The sequence below is a fragment of the Homalodisca vitripennis genome, chromosome X (genome assembly GCF_021130785.1).
Source record: "Homalodisca vitripennis isolate AUS2020 chromosome X, UT_GWSS_2.1, whole genome shotgun sequence".
NCBI lineage: Eukaryota > Metazoa > Arthropoda > Insecta > Hemiptera > Cicadellidae > Homalodisca > Homalodisca vitripennis.
The window spans coordinates 83533940-83539939 of NC_060215.1; the positions used below are offsets into that span (position 1 = coordinate 83533940).

Sequence of the window (6000 nt, forward strand, 5' to 3'; positions counted from 1 at the left end):
TGATTTCGCTAACACGAATGTTCACTGTTCATGGGGCATGTTCATTACCTTGAGGTTCTGTTATTCGCTGAATTTATTGTTGGAAGGCGATGTGGAGTAAATTGGGATGTCAATAATAAAATAGAAGGGACAATGAAGGATATGAAATGAACACGTAGTTATTGAAATCAAATTATAAATGTTGAGTCCTTTCGTTTACCTTGTTTCAGTAGTCTGTGAACTCAAGACATTCAATACAGGCTTATTACTCGTACATTTCATTCGTAATGAACCGTTATATCGGAGTATTGAAGGTCCCGGCAGAGCTAAATGAAAGTATCCACGGCATTTCTTTGCGGAGGTCCTTGAAACTTAGCTCTCCTTTGACCTTTTGACACCAAAGTAGTTTATCCTTGGACCAAGATTAAACTAGGTACCACGTTTCAAATCTTTAGACCTTTCTATGAAGAGTTTTCGCACAGACGGACCTACCGACGGACAACGACACGATTTTAAGGATGACCTGATGAGTTCTTAATAACCGTTTTGTATATAAATCAATAGTTAAACAAACTTTAAAATATAAACTAAAACTTTGGAGTAAGGAGAGCTCTTTATCTTAACCCCAATAAGTTCGGACTATCAGTGCATACTAATTAGTTCGGACTGGCAGTTCTTACTGTTCAGATAGGATTGTCAGTTCGATGTGAGCGTAAGCCCTGGGTGCATTCGGTCAGTTTGGGCTGTCAGTTCAGCGGATGTACCAAATGGTATACACATGGTCACTTTGGTGTACAAACTGTAAAACCGAAATGATTTATTCCACCAGTCATCAGTTTACATCAGTTTACTTATTTAGGGTAACTTAAGGCCAAACTGAACTTATTTTGCATTCGCGAAGTCAGACTGTCAATTTGGTTTGAACTGATGGAACTACATGACAGTCCGAACTGACCGCGTATACGAGGGCTATACTCGACTAGATCTGAATTGTTTTCAAATGCACGGGATACTTTCACATACTGAGAGGTTCTTATTGTAAACATCTGTAAAATATAAATGATATATGATGGTGATATATGATAACAATGGATAAAGTTTGAAATACAATAGGCAAAGTGAACTTGTAGAAGGCACAGTACTGTTATTTCAATTACTGTATACTGTACAAGATGCAATTCTAACCAGCACAAATCAAAATAATTTAAACTTAAATTATGTTTGTAAATTACACATTGTTTGAAAAACAGTGACAGATCCATTCCAAACGACGGTCATGGCTAAAGGTAGGAATATAACGAAATAAACCTATCCTTGTATCTACAATCGCTGCTATATGTGAAACAAATGTGCTAAAGGGGTCAAATATTTCTGAAGTGTCCTCCTGGTGATGCTTACCAGGTATCCATGATCTCACACCCGGATGTCCCTGACCTTACTCACAGACATGCACAGAGTTGCACTTCAAGACTTTACAACCGGGTACATATGATCATAAAACCAGATATTCCTTATCTTATACTCAAGTATCTCTGATCTTATAGGACATACCCTCGATATCCAGATCTTATATCAGATAGCAATAATCTTACATCCGTATATCATTGATCTTATATATCAGATATCACTGATCCTCATCAGATAGATATCTTAAACCTACGCCTAGGTCTACCTAATCTTTTATCTAGTCTAAACACCTGTTCTAAACACGACTTGACTAATAAAAGTTCACTATGACGTGGAAGATCCATTCCACAGTCCTATCAGAACGATGCTGGGTGTATTAATAAATTATAAAACAACAACAAATCATGTAAAATTGTATACAACTCGATCAATTACCAAAACTATAAATACAAATCGAGAGATAAATGAAAAGTAACTAGATTAACGATTTATAATTTATAGCACTTCTGATACAAAATATTTTCACACGAATTCTTACGTATTTATTCTGTTAAAACACTGATACTGTGTTATGAAAACTCTAAGTAGGAGAACGTGAGCTACAGTTCGGCACACATCAAGATTACACTGGCGTAATAGATTACGTTATACAGTCACAACACATAATGCTTATGAGTTTGTTTTACACATCATTTCTCATTTAAATACAAGAGTCTACGAGATTGCCAGTTACTCTTTCAAGCAAGGTTATACAAATAATAGGGCATGAATATGGTTACATTAAAGCTAAATCCTGTCTCAGGACACCACGCTTTCATTTTTGAGCAAAACTTTCAATAAATTTGAATGGAACCTTTTAATTTTACTTTAAATTACAATGATTTAGGAGAATCTGGCGATAAGATTTGTTTATGAAAAAGATTTGAAATAGTATAAACTTGTATGCTACACTTAAGCTTAAATTGAAGTTCAAAATTTTGGTGCTAATGTGTAGCTCGTTATTTGTAGTTTGTTCTAAAAAGTTTGCAAGTTATTTTTCGGTTCTGTTTACTCATAATCGAGGTCAAGACTGTTTAGGGTGCAACCTTTTGACCAGAGCTAATTCAGGTTTTTCCAAAAACATAACTGATTATGCTAATACATACTTATATAGGATAAAACCATTATTAGATTACTGAACTCAACAAAATACTCCAAAAGTAATGCCTTTCTAAAAAAAGTAGCATGGAAACAATCGTTACAATTATCTTTGTAAACTTAAGATTTTAAACATAACTTTATATTTTCAATCTCCTCTGACTCATTTAGTGAAATGTGTGACGTCATCCCCAAAGGCCATTATATCGACAAGCCCTGCTGTCCCCTTCAAGGGGAGGGCACTTCGAAAACGAACTAGAGGGGTGGATTATACCATTCCTTGGTAGTAGACCTTCTTAATGATAACAGAAACATTATAACATTTCAATTTACAAAACATCACATTACATTCAGGCTAAGTTCAAAAGTATGCTTGGTTTAAAATTCACAGATCAGAATTTATAGAAATAACTTCTGATTTCAAAAAGTAATGTTAATTTATTTTGTGTTTTTAACAGGACAATTAACAGAAAATACCATTAAATCACAGTATTAGAATGTTTTTGCTATCGAGAAATAAATTAGTGAGCATTTGATCTAATATCAACACTAGGCATAGGCTAACACCACTATTAGTATCTCAGACTGCGGCAATACAAGCTATAAACACTAGCAGTGAAGCTAAAATTAGGTTAGACCACAAGCGATCAGCAGACACTGGTTCTAGGTTCAGTTACTTCGTAAACAATATAATTTTTTTCTCTGTTCCAGTGTGATTGGATTCTATTTTACTGTTTCAGGAAAACAAAGAATACTTGATTACTAGGTTATTCAATGTACGAGTGAAAACAAAAAAGTAATTTTATAGGATTAATGAGATGTTACCAAGATCTATGTTATCAAGTGATGGAAATATATAAAATTAAATACAAACAATTCAAATATATAGTACAATGAAGAAATAATATACTACATACTGAATTGCTTACTACTCACTTTAGTTTTCATTACTAAATTAATAATAATTAACAAAACAGGTTCAAAAATATATTTTGATATTATTATAATCGGAATAGTAAATATGTATCTAGTTATATTGATTAAGTCCAAATGATTTTATGACTCCTAGATACCTGTTCTATAAGCTACTTAGTAATGAAGTGAATAGATATGACACTCGTTCGTCTGAACGATTTTTATGATGTTTTAAAAGGCATCGTTAAGTAAATCAATTTGTGTAAAAGACATTCTTAACCTTTAAACTGTCCATCTCACTAAGTACATTCAGTAACCACTGCTCTAAAGCCACCATCACTCTAATTGTGACTTATTCTTGTATTATGAATAATTAACAATTATACCTACATAGTTATTAATAATGCTCTTTTTCACCTAACTAGGTCTTTATTTTGGTGAGAGCCTTTAAAATTAAAATATAACGGACAAAGCTGAAATTCTGGCTTAATTACAGTACTTTTATTTTAATTTATCGTACTATGTCTTCATATGATAACTTAATTTAATCGTGTTTAAATTCGTGTATTTAATTTAAATTCATAAAATGAAGATTAGGGGTTCTTGGCTAAAAATTGTATTTCCATTAAAATCCATGTTACAATTTCCACGAAGTAAACAACATTAAAGACCGAGATAGGATTGTACAAGGGGTCACCAAACTCTAAAATCGTACACAACACTTTTTTACTGTGTCTGATAGTGGTAATGACATGACCAACACAGGATGGAATGCGGTATAAGATAAGAAACACTGGCGAACAATGAAGCGGCCTGAAACATCTGACTGAAGACGCGACCATTTTGAAACCTAACCTAACTGATCGATCTCTGCTCATAGCGTAACCGAGTTAGAGGTTACGTCACTGACAGTGTGTTGAGAGGATGGGGCACAAGGTCTGTGGTGTAACAGTTGCGGCTTACTTGTGAGAGAAGGCAGGTCGACTGTGTGAGGTGAACACTGGCAGAGTGTGCACTGTGCAGGCAGAGAGCAGAGGCACACGTCAATACAGTCAACGTTCCGTGCTGCTCTACTGGTCCGGTCCCGCGTCCCGTCCGTCCGGTGTCCGTCACCAGACCCGACTGTACACTACACTGTGCTGTGACTCTGTACAGGGACAGGACAGGCCCAGCAACTCTACGCACCACCACCACAACCACCCCCACCCACTACACCCCCTTCTACCCTCTGTATCACCACCCCCGAGGTGAACTCGTAGCATTTTGTGAATGGCAATAGCATCCTTGGAATCAGCGCTCTCAACTGCCCAGGAGCGGATAAGAAAGCAGCGAGGGAAACTCCTCCTTTAACTTTCCAGCATTTATTTTAAAATGGTCTCATCGTTTTCTATAACAAAAAATTGATTTAAGTTAACAAGTTAAATTTTAAATTAATGGTCAATAAACATTACATTTCTACGTAGATTGTAGTTACAAATTTCATGTCCGGAGTAACTGCAGAATTTCAGCTAACAAGTTAAATTATAAATTCACGGACATTAAACATTAACTTTCACAATTCTGAAGACTGTGGAGTTGAGAAGTAAAAAGGTCTGACAAAACATTTATTCAATAAATAAAACACAGGGGGATAGCAAATCCACAATACACATTATTTCATTGCTTTTTTACTAGGAATATGCATTTCCATCTACAACCATTTGTATCATTAATACTATAATTATTTATTCACACAAGATATTTATAGTTTTGAATTCCAAGACGTTTAGATATTCCATTTTACTTCAATTTAAGGTAAAATAAAATTCAAAATATGGTACTGTATAAGAGTATTATTCACTGAATTCTAGGTGATAATTTGATTTAAGAATCATATACATTTAGTGTATTACTGGATTACTTTTCATATTTCTGATGTAAAATTCTGAACATATTACCCGTGCTCAAATTCCAGTTATAACCAGTTCATTACGCAAACTATGCGGGCGCCACAGTAGCATGTTTGGGGAGGGGGGAGGGGGCAAAAGGAGAGATGAAAAAAAAAACTTATTACTGTGCTATGACTGAGCTAAAAAGTTAGATAACATGGACATGTATCACTTTGAAACTCGACTTTTATCATGATCGGTGAATGAATAAAAATAGTTATTTTCAGTAAAAAGCATAGTTACAATATTATTGAATTTCTATATATCTAAAATAAAACATAAACATATTTTATAGACTACAAAATATTGCTTCTAGATTTTAATAAACAAAAGAAATATTAAAACCTAAAACAGGAATATGCCTTCATTGGCTGGAGTGCATAGTACTGAGATACATAACACATATTATGTGGCCCGTAAAAGTGTCTGGAGTGTGTTTAAAAGTAAGGAAAATATAGATAGTGATGAGGTTATTAACTCAAAGAATCAATACGTTAATAATAGAGCATGGATTTACTATTTATCTTATTTTTAAAAGTAATATTTACAAAATATCGATTCGGTGACAATAAAAAAAGGATAGTTGTTGTATTATGAATACTTTGTGATGCTAGAGTGGATAGGTGAAGAATGG

The 6000-nt window shown here is 34.2% G+C and overlaps 1 protein-coding gene across 2 annotated transcripts in view; it reads right to left on the reverse strand.

Moving 5' to 3' along the window:
• Window positions 1-4573, reverse strand: part of LOC124369277 (diacylglycerol lipase-alpha) — a 231325-nt gene extending 226752 nt beyond the window's left edge. Inside the window, exon 1 of one of the 2 annotated variants that reach the window (XM_046827193.1) lies at window positions 4402-4572. The gene's annotated coding sequence lies outside the window, so the exon portion shown is untranslated. Of the gene's footprint in view, window positions 1-4401 lie in introns of both variants that reach the window. The other variant, XM_046827194.1, reaches the window with a different exon arrangement.
• Between the last annotated feature and the right edge of the window lie 1427 nt (window positions 4574-6000).